Source organism: Mesocricetus auratus, unplaced genomic scaffold, assembly GCF_017639785.1.
Source record: "Mesocricetus auratus isolate SY011 unplaced genomic scaffold, BCM_Maur_2.0 Super-Scaffold_100676, whole genome shotgun sequence".
Classification (NCBI taxonomy): Eukaryota; Metazoa; Chordata; class Mammalia; order Rodentia; family Cricetidae; genus Mesocricetus; species Mesocricetus auratus.
This window is the reverse complement of record NW_024429266.1, coordinates 149,096,120-149,118,322: the sequence shown is the minus strand read 5'-3', so window position 1 is coordinate 149,118,322 and position 22,203 is coordinate 149,096,120. Positions and strand designations below refer to the sequence as shown.

The 22,203-nt window shown below is 44.7% G+C and overlaps 2 pseudogenes; one reads left to right on the top strand and one right to left on the bottom strand.

The window, feature by feature from the left end:
- Window positions 1–2,169: 2,169 nt before the first annotated feature.
- On the bottom strand, window positions 2,170–11,238 carry LOC110341085 (annotated as a pseudogene).
- LOC101834095 lies at window positions 9,328–11,313 on the top strand (annotated as a pseudogene).
- Window positions 11,314–22,203: the final 10,890 nt, after the last annotated feature.

The following is a 22,203-nucleotide window of genomic DNA, read 5'->3' as shown; positions in this document are numbered from 1 at the left end:
TTAGTCTCCTCTATTGAGAATTCTCTGTTTAGTTCTGTACCCCATTTTTTGATTGGATCCTTTGGTGTTTTGGAAACTTGCTTCTTGAGTTCTTTGTAAATTTCGGAGATCATCCCTCTGTCAGATATGGGGTTAGTGAGTATCTTTTCCCAATCTTTGGGGTGCCTTTTGTCTTGCTGACTGTGTCTTTTGCCTTACAGAAGCTTCTCAGTTTCAGGAGGTCCTATTTATTAATTGTTGACCTTAGTGTCTGTGCTACTGGAGTTATGTTCAGGAAGCTGTCTCCTGCCAGCATACAATCCCACTGCCAGAGAGCCTAGGAAACAGAATCTTCATCCAGCGACTGATGAAAGCAGAGGCAGATACCCACAGACAAACACTGAACTGAACTCCTAGAACTGATGGGCAAAGGAGTTAAGAGTGGGCTGGTTTGACCCACAGAATCAGTTGACCTGAACAAGGAGGAGCTCTTGAACCCCAGATTGATGGCTGTGGAAAACATGGGACTGAACCAGACCCCCTGAATGTGGGTGTCAGTGAGGATGCCTAAGTAATCTATGGGACCTTGGGTAATATTTATCCCTGGTGTACAAATAGACTTTGAGTGCCCATGCCACAATATGGGAGGCTCTCTCAGCCAGGACTCTTGGGGAAGGGCCTAGGTCCTGCCCTGGTTGAAATGACAGTTACTGGAAATCCACCATGGAGGGCCTCACCCTCCTTGGTGATTGGAGTGGAGACTGGGTTGGGGACTGAGGGACCTGGTAGGGAGGGCAGGGGTGGAGGGGAGAGAGAAGGAGCTGGGATTGACATGTGAAACAAGATTGTTTCTAACCTAAAAAAATAATTAAAAAAAAGAAATCAGAGAAACACCTCTCTTAAAAAAACTGGGTTTCTCAGTGCAACAGCTATAACTGTCCTGGAACACACTCTGTAGATCAGGCTGGCCTTGAACTCACAGAAATCTACCTGCCTCTGCCTTCTAGGTGCTGGGATCAAAGGCATGCACCTCAACCACCCCACCCATTTTGAAGTTTTAAACCATAGTGTAATTATACTTAGGGGAGGGACATGCTTGTGAAGGTCAGGTCAAACTATGCAAGTTGGTTGTGTCTTCCATCATATGGATGCTAGGATGGAACTCAAGTGGACCATTTGGTAACAGGTGTCTTCCCCACAGAACTCTCCCTATACCCACATTGTGTTTATGCACACCTGTCCCAGTCTTTGACCCTCACTGGGTCTGCTTTGGTTTCTGTATCTGAATTATCAGGAGAGAAAAGTGGTGTTTCCTCTCCCTAACATTGCCCCTCTTCCCTTTTGGGTCTCATGCAAGTTTGGGGTTTGAGGAGATGCCTCATTGGGAAAACACTTTCTGCTTGACATTACAACTTGAGTTCAGATTCCCAGCATGTTGTAAAAATCTGGGTGCAGTGATACAATTGGTAATTCCAGTGCTTGGGGGTTAGAGACAGGAGGATCCCAGAACTCTCTGAACTGGTGAGCTAGAGTCAGTGAAAGAACACACCTCAAAATGTAGTGAAACTAAGATGCCTGACTTGGACCTGTGGCCTCTGTTTGTGCAGGTGGGCATGCATGCATGCTTGAGCTCTGCACAAGGTTCAAATCTCTCAACACTTCCTTCATGGATCCTAGTTCATCCTCCCTTCGGCAGACCATGAGCCACAGGGAGGTGTCATTAGGGGTCATCACAGCAGCCAGGGCCTGTTTACAGCACTGCCAGGTAGGCAAGAGGTAGAACTGGAAATCCCAGCACTCAAGGGCTGTTGCTGTACTGGGCCCTGAGCATGGATACTCATTAACTAGCTCTAGGACTTTAGAAAATGGCAGTAAAGTTGGTCAGTATGGACAGAAGCATGACAAAGGCATAGACATCCTGGGAGATCCATGTTGCTGACTTTGGACCTACACTTACCACTGGGCCTGGACACCAGGAGACAGACAGCTGTCTGGCAATGCTCTTGGAAGTGACAGTAAAGTTCTCAGGACACCCTAGCTAAGGAACTGCGGTGTCACTCCTCTAGAGGAGGTCAACAGCCATCCATGAAGGGCAACCCACATTATTGCATCTGCCTTATACCGATGTGTTTGAACTATAGTCAAGGGGAAACAGTGGATACAGAGGAAGAAGGCATCAGAACAATCGTAAGCAATTCAAGGAGCATTAATATGATTCTCTTGGTCCTCTTTCCGCATCAGATCCCACCCTGCTCACCCCACAGACAAGACACTTAACCTCCTCTGTCCAGGGTTTCAGCTTCTCCTCCTCTTCCCAGCTCTAAAGTTCTCTTCCTGGGGATAGAGATCCTACTCCAATACACATCACCCCTCTCTCAAGGCCTTCACCAGCCATCTGATGACTGGTAGTGCCAGCCACTCCCTGCCCGCTGTATCTGAGTGGTTATATTTGTGTTAGGTCAGGTTGGAGGGGTCGCTGTGTCATGACATGGTCTTAACAGTCATAGAAGTCAATGTAGGCTCCAGACTGGAAGGTTCCTTTTGCAGCAAGGTCAGCAGTTTCTGGGCTGAGGTCCCACAATCCACCAGCTCCCCCTTTGACTTCAGCTCCTGCAGTCTGGTCCTTAACTCTGGGTCCTTGGAGGTTTCTCCAGCCAACTGCTCCATGTCTGTGTCCAGGGGACCTAGTGGATGGAAAGTACAAGCCAGGGACAGAGGTTGAGGTCCCACTGTGTGTGGAGGGTGGAGCTGAGTCAGGTCTGGCCCAAGGCTCCATTATGTTGTCTGTTTTTTGTTTTTCTGTTTTTCTGTTCTCTATTGAAATTCAGGATCCTCCTGCCATAGCATCCCTAGGACCAGGATTATAGGAGAGGACCACCATGCCCAGCTCACATGACTACTGAGTTCTGAACTCAAAGCTAAAGCGTGGTTTACAATCAAGCTCATCATCTCTTACCCACGTGACACCTCTTCCCGACTTTCCCAATCTATCAATAGATACTCGGACCCCACAGGTGTCTCACTCCACCTGCAGCCAACCAGGGACCAGGTGAGACGTCAGCTTGGTCTCTATCAGGTCTATGCCATAACCTTGCTTTCTCCTTATTTCATCATCTGCTCCAGCCCTCTGATAAGTTCATCTGGCTGCCCTCTGCTGACTCACATGGTTCCTCAAAACCCTGGATGGGATCTCAGTTGGTAAAGTACTCAGTGTACAAGCATGAGGACCTGAGTTCAGATCCCCAGTAAAAAGCTGAGTGTAGGGGATGGAAGAGGGCATGGCTCCATGTTGACAGACCTTGCTGTTCTAGCAGAAAACCAGGGTTTGATTTACAGAACCAGCATGGCAGCTCATAGCCATCTGTGACTGCAGTTACAGGTGAGATGATGCCCTCTTCTGGACTCTTCAGGTACTGCATGGGATGAACAGACACATTCAGGCAAAATACCCATAAACACAACACAAACTCTCTGTCTCTGTCTCTCTTTCTCTGTCTTTGTCTCTCTGTGTGTGTGTGTCTCTCTGTCTCTGTCTCTCTCACACACACAGAGAGACAGAGACAGAGAGAGACAGAGACAGAGACAGGGCCAAAGACAGAGACAGAGACCAGTCACTAACCACCCTTCTAAATTTACTGCATTTCTGGAGAATGTCTTCCACATGCTAATAAACAGCCCTCAAGGAATTGTGTAAACTTTTAATTGTGTTCAGGGACAGAAAAATCGTGGAACCCAGGACTGGATGAAGAATCACTTTGCCTCATTTGAATGTCCTCTAGCCTGCCCTCCTGTCTCATTTTGAGAAACAGGCTCCTTTATCCTCTGACTTGCTGTATGGCCAGGGCTGACTTTGAATTCCTGCTCACACCTCTCAAGTGCTCTACCATGCCCAGTTTTATCTCCTTGAGCACCTCTGGGAACAAGCAAGCTATCTGTTCAAACAGACTTCTCTCTCTTTGGAAACCTGTTAGAACATTCTTACTAGAGAGGTTCCTGCTTGTCTATAGGGTCTGGGGACACCTAAACCTCTTAGTTAGTTCCTCCATGATGCCAGAGGCAGCCTCCAGAGAGCTAACTTTGCTATGAGACCATCTGCAAACAGCTTCCCTCCTAGCTGTGGCTTACATGTGATCACTGCTGTCTGAATGAGTCTAGGCTGAGCTCAGAGCAGGTGGGCTGGAACAAGCAATATCATGTATGTGTGAAAGGCAGTGCCAGGTAATATGAGGAGACCCAGGTAGATCAAGAGTTAGAAGCTAGTTTGGATCCTGGCCTGCCCACTCAAGTAGTAGAACATTTATTGTGGCTGGCCTACATGAAGTTTTGCTAGGTGTTTGGGATACATGGCTGGATATTATGTGACCCTTGAGGGATAAAAACACATAACTAAGCATATAAAGGTAATGCAGTCTTTTGTTTTTAAATTGTAACTTATTTATTTTTAGGTGTATGGATGCTTTGTCCCACCTGTTCGTTAGACAACTCCTAATGCTTAGTACCTCTGTCCCTGAAAGCTCTAAATTCTGTAAGTTCCTTGCAAGATGAGGAGTCATGGGGTCGGGGTGCAATACATTCTTTTTCTGGGAATATAGACAAGTTCTCCCACCTTTCCAGCCCCCAGAAAGGAAGCAGCCATGTCTGGGGCAGCAATGGCCGTATCACCCACCTACCTGGAACACCCTCAGCACCCTCACACTGGGTTCCTCAGCAGCTACGACCTGGTACAACATGTCCTGGGCAGCCTTCCCGGCACAGTACAGCCCCCAACCCTTGAAGGGCTGTAGGGCACACAGAGATGAGATGTTAACCACAGTCTTGCTGAGGCCAGGCCTATCTGCGAAGGCTTTCAGGGTGCCGGAGGTCAAGCAGAGCATGGAGGTCAGGTTTAGAGCCCAGTAGTCGTTCACCTCAGCTGGGTCATTCACGTTCAGGAAGCTTTTGGAAATATCCCCAAGAGTACCTGAAAAAAAACAGGACTGAAGAAATGACACAGCAGCGGGGACTCTCCTCTCTTCAGCCTTCCACAGTTCCTCCTCATATCCCTTTTTCCCATTTATCTCAGCAGTTAAGAGCACTGATTTGTCTTCCAGAGGACCTGAGTTTGGTACAAGCAAATATATACAGGCTGTAACACCACTTCCTTGGGATCTCATCACCTCTTCTGACCTCCACAGGCACACACACAAGCAAACATTCACTCACATTAAATAAATAGAATTTATTCTCATTATTTGAAAAATTAGGCTTATTTTTATGTGTGTTAGTGTTTTGCCTGAGTGTATGTCTCTCTCTATATATACCACTTGTGTATGTTATGTGTGTGCATCCTATACGTATGTATGTATGCACACCACATGTGTATGTATGTACACCACATGTGTTTGTATGTATGTATGTGTATATATGAATGTGCACCACAAGAGTATATGGATGTATACCACATGTATATGGATGTATCTTCACCATATGTGTTTGCAAACACTCTGCTCCAAACACCTTTCCCTTTTGAAAAATGGGGACATTTTGTGGACAAAACAGTTTTCCAGATTTTCCCAAGCCAGAATTTAATAAAACTCCTATTAAACATTTATTTGTTTGTTTTCCCATACAAGGTTTCTCTGTGTAGCCCTGGGTGTCCTGGAACTCTCTGTATACCATGCTGGCCTGGATTTTAAAGAGATATACCTGCTTCTGACTTTCAAGTACTATTATCAAAGGCATTTACTACCAACTCCAATATTAATCTTTTTATGCTGTGGGGAGAAGTGCTGGCTAGCAGAACCTTCATTGTTCAACGGTGAAGTCCTTCCTTTTCCTTCCTAGTTTCCCCAGGTGTTGATGATGAGGAAGGGGCTACTTCTGGGACTTTCAAAAATCTAATGTCTGATCTAGAACTGGCAAGTAGGGATTTGGTGCCCATTGCTGGACAGTACCCATGTCTGTCTTACACCATGTGATGATTCAGCTTGCTAGAATTGCAAGCCAGTGCTTGTGTGTGAAATGTGTAGACACGTGATGCCTAAGTCTTACAGACAGAAAACATCCTTCTTGATTTCTTGAAAAGTCCATCCAGTTTCTGTGGTTATGTCTTATAGCTGGTTCAGGGTGGGCCCTGTGAGGTCCATTTAGTGTGTTCAACTGATGACATCTGATGGCAGTTGACAGCAGCCAAACTTCAAGAAGAAGGAAAAGGCTGATCACAGCCCTCCAAACTCAGTAGTTGACGTCACATACACACTTGCATCCATCAGCAGCATCTCAGACAAAATGTTATTTTTTTAACGTTGAAAACCTTAGAAAAATGGAAATCAGTCTACCACAAGATCCAGAAATTCCACTCCTAGGCATATACCAAAAAGATGTACCTTCATACAATAAGGACATCTGCTCAATTATGTTCATAGCAGCATTATTAGTAATAGCCAGCACTTGGAAACCTAGATGCCCCTCAACTGAAGAATGGATAGAGAAAATGTGGTACATTTACGCAATGGAGTACTACTCAGCAGAAAAATAATGGAATCTTGAAATTGGCAGGCAAATGGATGGCACTAGAAGAAACCATCCTGAGTGAGGTAACCCAGTCACAAAAAGACAAACATGGTATGTACTCACTCATATATGGATTTTAGACATGGACCAGGATAGTGCCAGTCTGCACTTGCACTGACAGTGAGTCTGGGAAACAGGAAATAACCTAAGAGATATGCATGGTACCCCAGAGAAGAGGAATGAGGCAAGATCTTCTGAACAGATGGGCAACACGGCGAGGGGTCGGGGGGACTGGGAGCTGGGAAGAAGAAAGGGGAAGAAGAGGAAGTTGACTGGGGGGGGAGGGTAGGATAGGGGGAAGAGGGAATCATAGGTTAGAAGACAGATCAGGCACCAGTGTGACCTCTAGTGATCTAAAGGGATGACACCAATTGGCAAGCTAAGCAATAGTGTAGAGACCACCCCGAATGCCCATTCCTGATAATGAACTTGATGTCTATAACCATCCTGGAGCCTTCATCCAGTGACTGATGGAAGCAGAGGCAAACATCCACAGTTAAACACTGAACTGAACCCATGGAACCAAGTGACAGAGAGAGAGGAGTGATGAGCAAATTGGCAAAGAATGGGCTGGCAAAACCAGCAGAGACAGCTGATCTGAACATGGAAAAGAATGGGCTGGCAAAACCAGCAGAGACCGCTGATCTGAACAGGGGAGAGCTCTTGGACCCCAGACTGACAGCTGGGAGGCCAGCATGGGACTGATCCAGACCTCCTGAGTGTGAGAGTCAGTGAGGAGGCCTGGGCAACCTATGGGGCCCTGGACAGTGGATCAGTGTTTATCCCTGGCATACAAACGGACTTGTGTGTCCATAACACAAAAAGGGACGTTCTCTCAGCCTGTACTCTTAGGGGAGTGCCTGGACCATGCCCTGAGTAAAATGACAGACTCTAAATATCCCCTATGTGGAAGGAAGTGGCGATAGGTTGGAAGGCTGGGGAGGATGGTGGGGGAGTGCAGGAGGAAGGGAGGGAGAGGAACCTGGGACTGACCTGTGAAGCAAGCTATTTAAAATTAAAATAATAAAATAAAAAATTTTAAAAATGGAAAAAACACTGAGAACCTCGATCATATACAAAACAAAAGCAATACTTTCTCTTCTGCTCTTTTGCCTTTGTATTTTGGTTTGGTGAGACAGGGTCTCCTGTAGCATAGGTTGGCCTCAAGGCCACTTTGTAGTCAAAGATGGCTTGAACTGCTAGACCCCTGTGTCAACTTTCCTAATGTAATAATTGCCACGTGCTCACCTTTATGAAACCTTTGTTGTTTCCCTGTAGGCTTACAGTTGAACCTACATCTACTGATATTTTAACAACCATCCGTGCCCCAAAGACCAACAGTCGGTGCCCCAACTCTTAGACCTAGGCCTAACAGGATTTCTGGTCTTGTTGTCACCAGCTTGTCTGCAGCCACCAAACGTAGGTTTAATTAAGACTCTATTGTTCTATTTACCAATACACTAGGAGTCAGATATTGGGGTGAAAACCTTCAAACTCTGAGAGGCCGAGAAGCAATCAGCTAACCTTCCTATTTGGATTGATACCCAACAAGCAAAGTGTCTCTCTGTCTATCCCACAGCAAAGGACCCTGAATCTCTAAGAACCCCCGTACTCCTTCTGTTTCATCTCTTTATCCCTATTCCTGACTTCTCCATGCTCTCTATATCTAATTCGTATTAACCGTTTGCTGGTTTCACCCTCTGATTCAAGGTTATTTGTATGATCACAGACTCTAGGTATGCTGGCTTTCCCATTGAGCTCCTATACAAGGTGCATCAGCTGACCCTGCAGGACTCTCCTCAGGGTGGACACAGCTGGTTGAAGCATGTCTAATTGCAGGGTGTGTGTGTGTGTGTGTGTGTGTGTGTGTCTATGTGTGTAAATATGTGTCTGTGTCCTGCAAAGTTCCTGTTGAAAACTTCAATCCTAATATAACAGTAGTAACAAATGGGGACTCAGGAGCACTAGAGTTTGTCACACAGCAGAACATGTGGCCTTTAAGAAAAGGCTTCATAGACTGACTTCATGCTTTTCCTTGATCATGTGAGAAAACACACAAAGTACCAATTAGAGTTAGAGTGCAGTCCTGCTGTACACTCGGGCCCTGGGTACTTGATCTTAACTTGTGAATGTCCATTGATCTCATCTTGTGAATATCCAGATACACAAGCAACCCATTTCTGTTGTTTTAAAGTGACAAACTAAGGCAATTTGTTTGAGAGAGGATGGGCCTACAGGGCCAAAGTATGGCTCCATCTTCCACATTTTGTCTTATGGTTCTGGCAGACAAATATTTTCTTGATGATTTGAATATATCAGTCTACTGTCTCTGGAATCCTGAACTTTGGTGAGAAGTCTCAGGCCTAATGGTTATCATTCGATGACTGAAGTCATCTTTAACCTGCACAGATGTTACCCAGGCCCTGGGTTTCTATGGAACACAGCATTTTGTCACAGCATCCCAATGTAGTCAGAGGCTGACTGCTCTCTGAGTGAATGCTCCTGAGCCATCTCCCCACAAAGACACTCTGGGTTTTCAGGTGTCTGTTGCCTTGGTAACTTCTCTTACATCTGGTTTTACTAGAGCCTCATCTCTGTGAATGTTTGGTATAGAAAGAGGATCATGATCCTCCCCCAATGGGTGTCTCTTAGATTCTGTGATCATTGTTTTATTCTCTGAGTTTCTGAATGGTTCCTGGTGTCATATTCTGCAGTTCACTGATGTGGAAGGTGCTTATGTCTCTTCCTGAGCATTAAGTACCTGGTTCTCTGAGTGTATTTCTTTAGGACATAGGAATGTATGGCTATGGACATTCTCCTGGGCCTGATATGAACCTTTTCTTTAAACTTCCCCATTGTGAATTTGTTTCTAGCCATATCAACAAGGACCAGACCATGGAACAAGGCAGGGATACCTGCTACTCCTCTGAGGAGTCCTTCATGTTTGACTATAAGATGATCATGACACTGGACCGGGGATATTTTTCTGAGGTGAAACTGGCCTTCCACATTCCTACTGTACCTGTGTAGCTGTAAAAGTTCTTATAAATAAGAAGGAGAACACCTCGCTTGTTACCAGTGAGGTCAACATCATGAAATCTCTGAAACACCCGAACATCATTAAGTTGTTTTACGTGCTTCAATCAAGAGTACCACCTTCTGGTGATGTAGCACGCATCAGAGGGAGATCTTCTTTGACACCTTCTAGAACTGGTGTCCTTAGAGGAGAGCGAGGTGCGAAGGCTCTTTACCCAGATACTCCTTGCAGTGGAGTACTGTCATAACAACCATATTGCCCACAGGGACATTAAGGCCAATAACATACTACTAGACAGCAGGCGTGATGCCAAACTGTGTGATTTTGGTCTTGCTGCCAACGTGACCCCAGGACAGCTGCTGAAGGACTTCTGTGACACTGTGCTCTACTGTGCCCCAGAACTCTTTGCAGAGGAGGCCTATGATGTGTGCGCCGCTGATATGTGGAGTTTAGGGGTGTTCCTCTTCCTCACGATGGTTGGGCTCTTTCCCTTCCGGGCCAGCTCTTCTGAAGGTGTGAGCTGTGAGATCCTAGCCGCAAACTTCAGCATACCTCAGCACGTTTCCATGGATATTTTCAATGTCATCGTAGAACTGCTGATGATCAACCCGGGCAGGAGGCCCACCATTGACCAAATCATGAGGCACCCCATGATCAGGGACAGAAAGGCACATTCACCACCTACTTCTACACAGAAACTCCCAGGCACCCTGAGCCCTAACATTGTAGGCACCATGATGGTCATGGGAAATAAGTATGAGGAAATCATGGATTCTCTGAGAGACCAAAACTACAACCAGGTGATGGCCACTTCCCTGATTCTCCAACACCAGTCTCCTGGGGGAGACTGCTGCCATCACCAGGTGAAATCCATGCAGCCAGGCCTTGTTCTCAACCTGGACGATCTTCACACCTTCCCTGTGCCCCTAAGGCGAGCTAGCGAGCCTGCTCCCCTGACCTTCACCTTGTCATCCAATCCCCAGGAGAGAGAGCATGAGAAGAATGCCAGGCAGTGTGGCACAAGGCATAGCATGCCTGCCACCCTGTGCCGCCACTCAGAGAGGACCCGACCTCCCCACCTAGTCTACCTGAACAGGCATCGTGCTCTTTTCCTCACATGCAGTAGCGAGGAAATGAGCGAGAATTTCTCTGAGTCGATGATTGGGAAAAGTGGCAGCCTGAGGGCCAGTGTCCACCCATCATCACTCTTAATGTACACTGCTTCTTCTAGTCCAGACCACAATGAGACCACACGTGACACAAGCAACAGAGCTTCCTGCAGTTACCAAGAGGAATTCTGGAGCTCAGTGGAGACAGTTCAGAGTGTAACTCCCAAAGGCTCCTCCTCCTCTTGGAATACATTGCAGGTAGACACCATGACACAAGAAGAAGACATTAGTGAGCAAGTGAATATCACACAGGAAGAGACCATGAATGAGGAAGGTACCATCACACAAGAAACAACCATAACCCAGGAAGTGTCCATCACAGAGGAAGTGACCATACCCCACGAAGAAGCCATCAAAAAAGAAGCAACCATATTCCAGGAAAAGGACATCATACCTGAAGAGACCACGACTCAGGATGACTCTATCACAGAGGAGAATGCCATCACCCTTGGCCAGCCTGAGGTTGCCGACCCAGCTTCCTTCCAAACCCTGAGGTACCACAGGTGGAAGGGGGTCAAGAGAGCAATGGTGAACTGCCTCAGACACCTGTGCTGCTGCCTGGCCACCTGCCAATAGAAGCCACGACTCCTGTATGAACCTGGCTCCAAGGAAACAGGATCGTGGAGTCACCCACAGAACCAGGTGGGGACACTTACTTCATTTTACTCATTCTTTGCCTCCTGTTCTTTGTGACAGAGAATGACTGTGCACACTTGTGGCACACTTGTGAACTTAACAACCTGTCCCTTCAACAAAGTGCTTTGCAAATTGGTAACCTTAACCCTCAGCTGTCGCCTGTGGAGCTCTGCTAAAACATAAAAACCAAGATGGTTTAACTGCTAGAATTTTAGGAGATTTTATGGATTCCAGGCATATTCCTTGTTACAGGTTAATCAGTGAATGCCCTGGCCTACATCTGATGCCTGGACTTTCCTCATATTCCCCACGTTCCAGGAACCTGCAGCATAGCCTTTGTAAGGCAGTGTGGGGTGGGGCGTTGGTGGGATACAGGGGTGGAGAGATAGGAGGTGAAAGGGTGAGTGCACTGAGTCATGCATCTTTACCCAGAAGGCAATGCACCTTCTGGAGATCTGTGGTGACCCATCCCCACGATGACATTGAATGATCTGATTTCTCCTGGATACCAGACTCTGCCACAGTGTTTATGTCAGTGGGTCAGCAGTGGACATGGAGGGCTGCTCTTCTATGGAGTATGGCTGGGAGGATGGCAAGCAGGATAAATGCGAGCTGAAGAGCTTGGGCTGGTCCTGACCTCACACCACAGCCTCACCCCAGTGCTTAGGTAGGGAGTGCCAAATAGTCTCTAATTGTATTAATACTGCCTTAATGAAAGGTTATCTTTGGAACTCATCTCTTTGACTTTAAAAGACAAGTTATTTGTTCGAAAACTGAGATTAAGCAAAATATATACCAGGCATCCTTGATTACCTGTTGGAGAAATTTACCTCTTTCGCCTGTGTTGAAAGGTAAGTACTAATTGACAGGAGATACGATTTAGTTGCTTGGTAGGTCTAATTAAGAGCTGCAGATCATGCCTGATAGTCTTCATAGATACAGTGCTTGTTTCTAACTAATGGCTGACATCTCAAGATGCTGCTAATCGCTATGTCTAAATATTAACCATGCCACCTGGAAGACATGGTACTTTCATGGCTTAGCTGTTTTCCACTCTAGAAAATAGCTTCTGGGAATTAGCAATCTGGATTCCCTAGCCAGGGTTCATGTTTGTTGCTGAGATAAAGTTAACATGGGTCTGACTATTCGACTATTTACTGAGACAATGTCTAGGAATTTGTATGATCATTCAGGCACTTTGTCAATATCCCCCTGAATTCCAAATACACATAGAAACTTCATGTGGAAAAGTTCCTTGGATCTGCAAGCCCTGTGTGCAGCATGCTGAGCCAATGTGTTTAGCTTGTTACAGATTTATGTACAGCTGGAAGCTGCAGATGTTGGAGAGAAGTTTTACATTGAGTACATACTGCAAGGAATGGAAAGCTTGACTCTGAAGGCAGGAAACAGAGCAAAGGCTGCACAAGTTACACTTCTTGGCATGCGGAGCCTTTCCCAAGAGATGTCCTTGATACTTCTAAAGAGGCACAAGTGGGACAGGCTATGGCAACACACATTAGTGACAGGACAGTGAATCCTGCCGTCCCATAACTTCCCATAGCAACTGCTTCCCTTCTAGTGTATGAACTTGGCCCTGCACAGGGCCACTCCTGGGTTTGTTCTAATCTGACCTAAACTCATGTCTGTACAGGGTGAGTCGCTGTCTCTTGCCATCCTGGAAACTGTTGCTTTTCAACCACATTGTATATAAAAATGCAGTAACTAACTTCTTGGGCCCAGAGCCAGATTCAAACACTGAGGTTGGAATTTCTCAGAGCAGACAACTAAAAAATGAGGGTAAAATGAAGTTCCAAGCAATAGAGAAGAATGACTATAAGAGTAGCTAGTATGTATGGCATACATGCATTTGAGAATTTATTTCCCTTAGCTGGGTGGTGGTGCACAGCTTTAATCCCAGCACTCAGATGGATGTCTGTGAGTGTGAGGCCACCCTGGTCTACAGAAGAATAGAACAGGGTGTGATACTTAATAGTTGTTCACTTGACAGGGTCTAGAATTGCCTAGGAGGTCAGCCTCTAGGCTCCCTGTGAGGGATTATCTTAACCAGAGTAACCAAGGTGAGAAGACACACCCTAAATGTGGGCAGCATCGTCACCTAGCTAGTGTTCTAGATTACATAAGGAAAAATTGAGCCATTTTGTGTGATATTTTATGCAAGAATCATGATTTATTCTGCCCATACCCTGGGAACTTGAGTTAACATTGAAGGCTGTGCCATGGCTACTTCTTAAGGCACTTTTCCAAGTCTACAGGGGAAAAATGCAAAAAGCTGGGAAGAGAAATACATAGTTTTTAAAAATACAGAGGAGGAAAGAGTGTAAAAAGTTAAAAGTTGAAGCCAAAGAGCATTAGAATAGAGGCTGAAACTATTAAAGAGTAGCCTCCTGCTAAGCAATGGGACAATAGCAAATGTGCCCCCAGGGCAAGACCCTACCCAAAGTGGGGAGCTCTAAATCATGAGAATGCAAATTTAGTTAAAAAGAGAGAGCCTGAGCTGAGAGTGTAGGCAAAGGGCCCTCTAGCGCCTCAAAAGCCAGTGTCCAGGGAAGTGTGTCCTCAGGTCCAGCACAGACACAGAGAAAGCTGTGGTCGCAAGCACCCAGGCCACATCTCCAGCTGATGTTGGAACTTAGAATCATCTGGGCAGTGCTAGCTATTCAAGCACAAAAGATGCAAAATCAGGACCTCAGGAAGTCTTGCTCCATGGTTTCAGAGCATCTGAGGTCAGGTTATGCGTGGCAGGGTCAGAGTTCCTTCAAGGATGCTCTGAGAGGTCATTGAGTGAAGCTGTGGGGCCTAAGTAGCAGTGGAGAATCCAGGATGTTGGAAATGCCAGAACCCTGGGGTATCCACCAAGGAAAGCTCCATGCACAGAATGGAGCCATCTCGGAGATGCTGTGTGTACTCCAGGAAGCAGAGCTGGCAAGGCTGCTCAGGACCTTTGGTCGACTCCAGTATAAAGCCCAGATGTTAGCTAGAGAGCTGTTACCGGTGGTCGACATCTGGACCAGATGTTTTCAGGTTCTTGGCCCCTTATTGAAAACTTGAAATAAAAGCACACAGAACACAATGTCACAAGAAAACCATCCAAAAAAAAAAAAAGAAAAAGAAAAAGAAGAAGAAGCAGTGCCTGCACGCCCTTAGTCCCAGCACTGGGAAGGCAGAGGCCCAAACCAAAACAACGAAAAAGAAGAAAAGAAGGAAGAAAAGAAAAATCAGTAGAACCAATCAGGTAATCCTGTCAGGAGTGAGACTACTCAAAGGCCCAGGTTATTGTTTGTGGCTTCGTTTTATGCTGTTCAAGACCAGGAATTCAGTTGCTAAGGGGTGTAGTGAGCATGGCTGTTGGATTGGCAGGCGTGGATTGCGTCAGACTTTGCTCACTGCACATGTTCATGCGGGGATGCATCTGACGCTAATCATGCACACTCAATTGTGCATGCGCATAAGACATATGTAGGGGATTCACCCTGAAAATTAACTTAAAGGACACATTTTATCTTACTGTTCTTGTTCCCCCACAAGCCAGTTCAGGCCAGATCAGCTCATCTCCTTATTTTAGGGACTTGTTCTAGGACATGCTTGTATAGAAAGTATCAAGAGGTTGCTAAAGGGTGTGACTTACTTCCATTGTTTAAAGTAGGTATGTGTACAGACTGATGCAGGTGGAGGCATGGGTCATACTGTAGGAGAAGATGTGTCCACTCAGTATGTGTAGCTGAGGGTTTAGGTTGCCACATGTACTGCTATGGGAGCCAAACCAAGTGGAGTCCTAGCTTATTGAGCCCTTGCTTAGAGCTACCTCAGAGCTTTGGAATTTGTTGTTTTCCCTGTTGCATTTCAGTCTTGACTTCATGTAACTATTCCTTGATGTGCCTATTTTTCCATCTTGGAATGGCAATGTTTACTTGGTGCTTTTGTGTGCTGGGACTATGCAACTTGCCATTTGATGATAAATATGTTAAGAGATCTCTTTGAGTCTCAGAAGAGACTTTGGGATGCTAATGGATGTTGCAGTTCTTAAAGGCTATGGGGATGTAGATGGAGTTTCTGTCCTGACTGGTCCTACTGCCGTTTAGTCCCAAATAAACACACTGAGGCTTATATTAGCTAGAAACTGTTTGGCCAATGGCTTAGGCTTTTTATTGGCTAGCTCTCTCTTAATTAGTAATCCATTTCTATTAAACTATGTATTGCTATGAGGCTGTTTCTTACCCGTAATGTTACTCCTTTGATGGCTATATGGCATCTCCCTCTGGAGATTGCTCCCTCTTCCCCTCTTGCCAGAGTTCTCCTTGTCTGGTAGCCCTGCCTATACATCCTGCCTGGCTATTGGCCAATCAGCATTTATTCATCAACCAATAAGAGAAACATATATTCACAGCATATACAGAAAGACATCCCCCATCATTGGTACTTTTGGAGTTAGACTGAATGCATTCTGCCTTTTATGAGGTGGCCATAAGCCTGTGGAGACAAGGGGTAAACAGTTATGGCTTAAAGATGAAAATTTGGGGTGTCAAGTTGACAAGGGATGAACCTGTAATGTTCAGCATTGATGGTCAACTTGGAACATTCTAGAATCTCTAGGAGACAGACCTTTGACTATACTCGAGGTATTATCTTGATAAATGTCATTAAGGCGGGGATACCTACCCTGAATGTGAGAGGTACCATTCCCTGGGCTGGAGATCCGCACTGTACAAAAAGAAACGTAGCTAAGCACATTTCCAGCTCTCTGCCTCCTGACTGTGAAGGCTCTGTGACCCACTGCCTAAGGCTCCTACACAATGACTCATTTACTATAATGGACTGAACCCTAAAATTCGAGCCAAAGTAAAGCCTTTCTTCCTAAGCAGTTTTAATAAGATGTTTTGTTGTTACAACTTATAAAATATCTAGGGTGGTAGCTTTGGAGGGACAGTTCAGAGTAAAACAATACTTTGTAGAAAGATTCCTGTCAATTGTAGGAGTCAAGCGTGGTGTCATACTGGCTGTCTCCTTGTAGCTCTGTTAACACCAGAAGTCCAGTGGCTACCAAGACATCATGTTTATCTTTTCTCAGTGAGCTTAGACTACTGAGAGTAGGAGTCTGTTCCTGGTCTAGGAAAGGCGAGAGCAAATGGCAGAAATGAGAAATACAGAGTTACAGAGGGCTGCCTGGAGGTCACTCCCTTCCTAGAATATCCCCAGCAGATTATCATTCTGTACGATATTTACAAGTGGATGCAAAGGAAGAAATTTTCAAAGTGCTGGATTCAGCTGGACTCTCATTTTGAGGCAGGCCATTATTATAAATGAACATGTAATGTGAATCTTTAACACCAAGAAAGAAGAGTAAGTATTACTGAGGACATTTGCTGACCTTTAAGGACCCCTGATTTCCAGTTGAGGGGCCTGACCCAATAGGTGAAGGATGGTTGTTTGTACTACCTATGTCACCAATGGTCTAATTTTCCTGAGGGTGAGGGATGTCATTATTTTCTCACAATGTTTAACCCAGTGCTGTGCACACATCCTATTCATAGCCAATAAAACCCAGGACCCTTTTAGCTAAGTGATAGATTATCTGCCACACAGGGAACACTGCAAACATTTCCATCATAACTATCTGTGACACATGAATTACTCAGTATTAAAAACAAACTCCAGCTGGGCATTGGTGGCGCATGCCTTTAATCCCAGCACTCGGGAGGCAGAGGCAGGCGGATCTCTGTGAGTTCGAGGCCAGCCTGGTCTACAGAGTGAGTTCCAGGACAGCCTCCAAAACAATACAGAGAAACCCTGTCTCAAAAAACCAAAACCAAACTCCAATGGGAGATACTGGATAACTTGCATACATGGTGGTGGAATGTGTTTTTAAGTATGCCTGCAGCATGGATGACAGCAGTAGAGGACTCTTGCCATTCATAGGTGTCGGGTGCATGCTTGGCTATTTAATTTTCAAGTTTTTTGGCTTTTTTTCAAAATTTTATTGTGTTTGTATAATTCAAGCTAATTTGGAAAAGTATTTCTTCTCTATACTTATCACTGTATCTGAAAAAACTTGAAAATGTGACTGATTGTGCTGTAAGTGATTTATTAAGAGCTGGCTCATTTTTCTGGACTTTTCTGTATGACTCATTGGCTTTTAGTCAGGCATCAGCCACAGAGGTGTTTCTGTTTCATTGTGGTGACCGAAGATGTGTTGGGCAAGCGTGATTTAGGACATCATCACTCAGCTTCGCTTAGACTGAAGAAGTACGACGGACTGTCCCTCTAATGACCTCCTATATAAACTATCTTCAAAAACTAAGGAAGAGGGCTGGTGAGATGGCTCAGCAGGTAAAGAGACTTGCTGCCAAGCTGATGGCTTGAGTTTGACTCTTAAGTCCCACACGGTGGAAGGAGAGAACCAACTCCCAAAAGTTGTCCTTTGACTGCTGCATGTATGAGTGCTCCCCCATGAGTCAATTAAAAACTGTGAAAATGCACAAGAATGTTTGCTACATAATCATACAACAGGATACTAAGGAAACTGTAACATATACTAGTGAAGGAACATTTGAATATTTATAGTATACTGATGATTTCATTTCAGTAAATTCAGAGGAAACACAGAAGTGGAACAAACATCATATAAACCATGTATAGCCACTGTCACTGTCAACTCACCAAGGGTGACTCCCTTGTGTAGCTATTCCTATTTTGCAGTTGGCAAGTTAGACTAGTGTAAAATGTTGCAAGGGGAAAGAGGTAGCAGGGGTAGTCTAAGAAGGGAGTCATGTGACCATAAGTGGCCCCCTCACAGGCTCGTTAGCAGCTGTCATGTTCTTTTCAGCTCCTGAACCCGACCCCAATTAGCGATGCATTCTGGAATAGATTTAGTACTCTCACATGGACCACACCCTCTCGGACCTACACTTACAAAGTTTGTGAGGTCTGGCTTTTATCTTGTGCTTTGATTGTGCTCTAAGGCCCCACTGGCATCCAGAACTGACACCTCATTTGCTAGATATGCTACTGAAAAGAACAAACTGCCTTAAGATGGTAAAATGGGTGTACAGTTGGGATCATTCCTCCAGCTATAAATGAAGTATTTTGAAAGAAGAAATTCAAGTTAGAGACACAAAGGCCCCATTATGCTAATTGTAGCTGATTTCCTGCCTTAAATATCTTCCTGTCTCTGTTCCTGGCAGTGAGTGAGTGATGGCCAACTCAATCAAATTCTAGCACTGTTTGCTTTCCTTGACCTTTACCAAGAGACACATTTTGAGCACTGGACATAAATGGGGCGTTTAATGTGGGGAGAATAATGCACGCATCACTCTTGGCAGAAGGGGGATCTGATTAGCTGTGCCAGCTATAGCCCACTCCAGAGTGGGATGGGGAGTGGCTGGATTGTTGCAGGTCACATCCAAGCCAGGTCGTGATGGCCTCTGGTTGAGTTAAGGAGGCCTCTAGCTGGCTAACCACAGCCACAGCTCCCAAGTGATTCCCAAACTCATTTGTTTGAAACATTCCAGTTGGTTGCAGTTTTCTTTGTGCTGGTTGAGTTGAACAAATCTTTACCTTTTGTTTTTGTTTTTTTCTTCTGCTTCCATACGGGCCCTGTAAGGTGTGGCCTGCAGACCACTTTGCTTCAAGTGTTGCAAGGATGAGGCCAGAGGACCTTCCATGTGTCCAGTGTACGCTTGGTTCCTGCTGTGGCGAACAGGCCACTCTGCGGCTTTTTACTTGTATATCCAAAGTCGTGTATATGACCCCTCTTTCACTTACCGTGTGGTCTTTTAAATTCCGACATATTTCCTGAAATGAAATCCTTCATAGAAAATTGCCTGGGAGAAAATTTCCTTTCCACATCAGGATTAGTCTGGCTGTACCAGAACTGGCTAGGGGCATTTTCTCTACCTGGTTGTCATCTATTTTGACATCTCCTCAATCCTCCCCTGGCAGCAGTAAGCTCAGTCTGTGGGTGGCAGCCTCCTCTGGGGACAGAGCCCAGGAAAAGTACTCACAGTTCCGAGGCATGTGCTCAGAGCACAGGTATGCCTGTAACTTATGTGCACAGAGCCTGATGTTTAGAAGCAAATGATTTTGAAAACATGTATTTAATAACCAACTAATTGTGTTCTGTTAACAATCTGTAAAATTGTTGTATTCAAAGTGTTTTTTTCAAAAACAAAAAGTTAAAGCTTAAGATATCGATATGCACAATTGATCAAAATTGCATATTTTGAGATTAAACGTTAGTATAATTATTGTTTGTACCAGTTCTTGTACTTGAGCCAGTTTCTTAGCCATAACTGTTTTTTATTCTGCGACACAGTATTCTACTGAAGAAAACATTTTTTAAAATGTGCCCTTATTTTGACATCTTCATTGTTACTGTGTATGAGAAATCAAACTGAAATCATTTCACCTTTCTTTGAAGAACACAAAGTTGTCAGTGGGGAAAGTACCTACTGTAGATGCTGATGTAGCCAGTGAGCTTAGAGTAAACTTTGCTAATGAGAGCTATCCACAAATATATTTAGCTTGTATTGATAGGGAGCAATGTCAACCCAAATATTTTTAGGGCCACTATCTTGTGCCTCTATTCAGAATGTCTTTCTATCATCTATTTTTATACAATAGACCCATCAAATATATGCTCAGCAAAGAACTGTGGATGCCTTAAAAATCATAGATCTATTCAATCTCTAATTTCAACATTGGATGTGATTATAAATAGGAGCTCCATCAAATATTCTTCTGGGGGGACCAAAAAAGCTGCAAGACATAAAGAAAACAAAAAAAGCCCACAACGATTTTCCTTATCTACAAGTACATCAAACATAAGTAAGATTAAAGTCCTCTATTAATGTAGACACACGAGTATCTCTTTAGGTGTATGCACAAGGGTGCTGTGGCTGGATCACATGCTAGATCTATTTCTAGCATTTTGAAGAGCCTCACACCAATCTCCATAGTGACTGAACCAGTTTGCATTCTGACCAGCAGTAAGTGTTCCTCTCTATTTTCAGTACCTAGAATGGAAACAGCCTGGATATCCATCCTCTGATAATGGATAATGGAAATGTGCTCCATTTACACAACAGAGTATTATTTGGTTGTTAAGAAACATGGAAGTTATGAAGTTGCAGGTAAATGGATCATGCTGGAAACAGTCATTCTGAGTGAGGCAACCCAGACATATGAACATCATATGCTTTCTCTCATTGGTGGGCATTAGCTCTGAATCTTCAGAAATTTGTAAGTCCATTGGAATGCCCATAAATGTCAGGAATTAGTAAAGTGTTTGGGTAGATTTCAAAGAAGGTGAGTTAGAATGAAACAATAGACAGGGTTAACAGGAGATGGTGGAGCAGGAAGTGTTAAATGGGGAGGGAAGTGGGAAGGCAGGGTAGAGGAGGAAATACAGAAAGGGATTAATAGCAGTTCAAAATGTTATTTGGACAAAAGACACTTCATAAAAGTCAGGTGAAAGACTAGTAGTGTAGAATCTTCCTAAAAAACACACCCATATAGAAAGGGTTTAGATGTAGTTACCCTATAATGAGGTGACACAGACTCTGCTAGACACCATAGAACATCAAATAAGAAACCCAGTGCCTGGAATGGGTTACCTCATCTGGAGTTGTTGGCAAGTGAAGTCCCATAGACACCCAAGCATTAAAGCTATGCCACTAGTCACCATCCAGAACTCAACAGTAAGACTGTATTGCGGAACTCAGCACAATACTAGGGTTGTAGAATATGGAGAAATCAAATTGGTACTAACTTGGAAGCTTTACCCCTACTGGTTAGCTTTCATAGTGTTAGAAGGGGCTGCACATGCTACTGGAGGAATACAGAAATCATCAATCTTACCCAGGTGTAAACCCTGTGAGCTTGAAAAATGACCTGCCTGGCAATATGTGTCCACTGGTGCACCGGTGGCATGATCATCGTGGGAGTAACCAACCACCTTCTGATTGGATTTAAGGCCTGCTCCACAAGATGAAATCCACCCCTGGCACCATTGTCAGAGCCAATAACCTGCAGATAGATGGGTCATAGGACCTAGGGGAGAAACTGCTATTCCTATTCAGCTGTATAGAAATAATATTAAATGGACTCCTAGTGACAACATTATACTCATAGAATAGTGCATATTTCGACCCCCACCAGTAGTTAACAATTAACACAGAGACATACACAGAGGATAACAGATTGTGGAATACTCAACCCTCATGGGACATCCGTATCACCCCCGCCCCACGCATGCAAGGAACAGAAATCATTGAGGAGGAGCTGGCAAAGACAGTGCAGGGCAGTTGTACATAGGAACTCATAGTAATTGAGACAGCATACCCAAGACCCACACAAGGTCAAGGCTGACAAAATTCTCGCATGGAGAGTGGAGGTGAGTGCAAAGTCTCAGTGCTAGATAAGGAGCTATTGGCAATTGACAGCTGCATAGAGTGAAGGATGAAGATGTTTTCTTTAAGGGTGTGGATCCTCATTGGCTGATCATGCTCCAGCAAAAGCCATACATCTGAGAGTATATTGACAGCACAAACTGTACTGATGTATTAAAAAAAAGAGCACAAATTTGGGTGGGTAAGGGAAGAGAAAGGGAACTGGGAATAGTGGAGTGGATGAAGTGAATATGATTAAAATATACTATATGAAATTTTCAAAGCACTAATAAAAAACAAGAAAAAAATGTCCCTCATCAAAACTCACTTTACACCTAAGGACATTAAAATGACTAGATTGCTTAGTAGCAAAACACTCACCTAGCACATGAAAGAACGTAGGTGTGATCTTCAACATAGCAAAAGT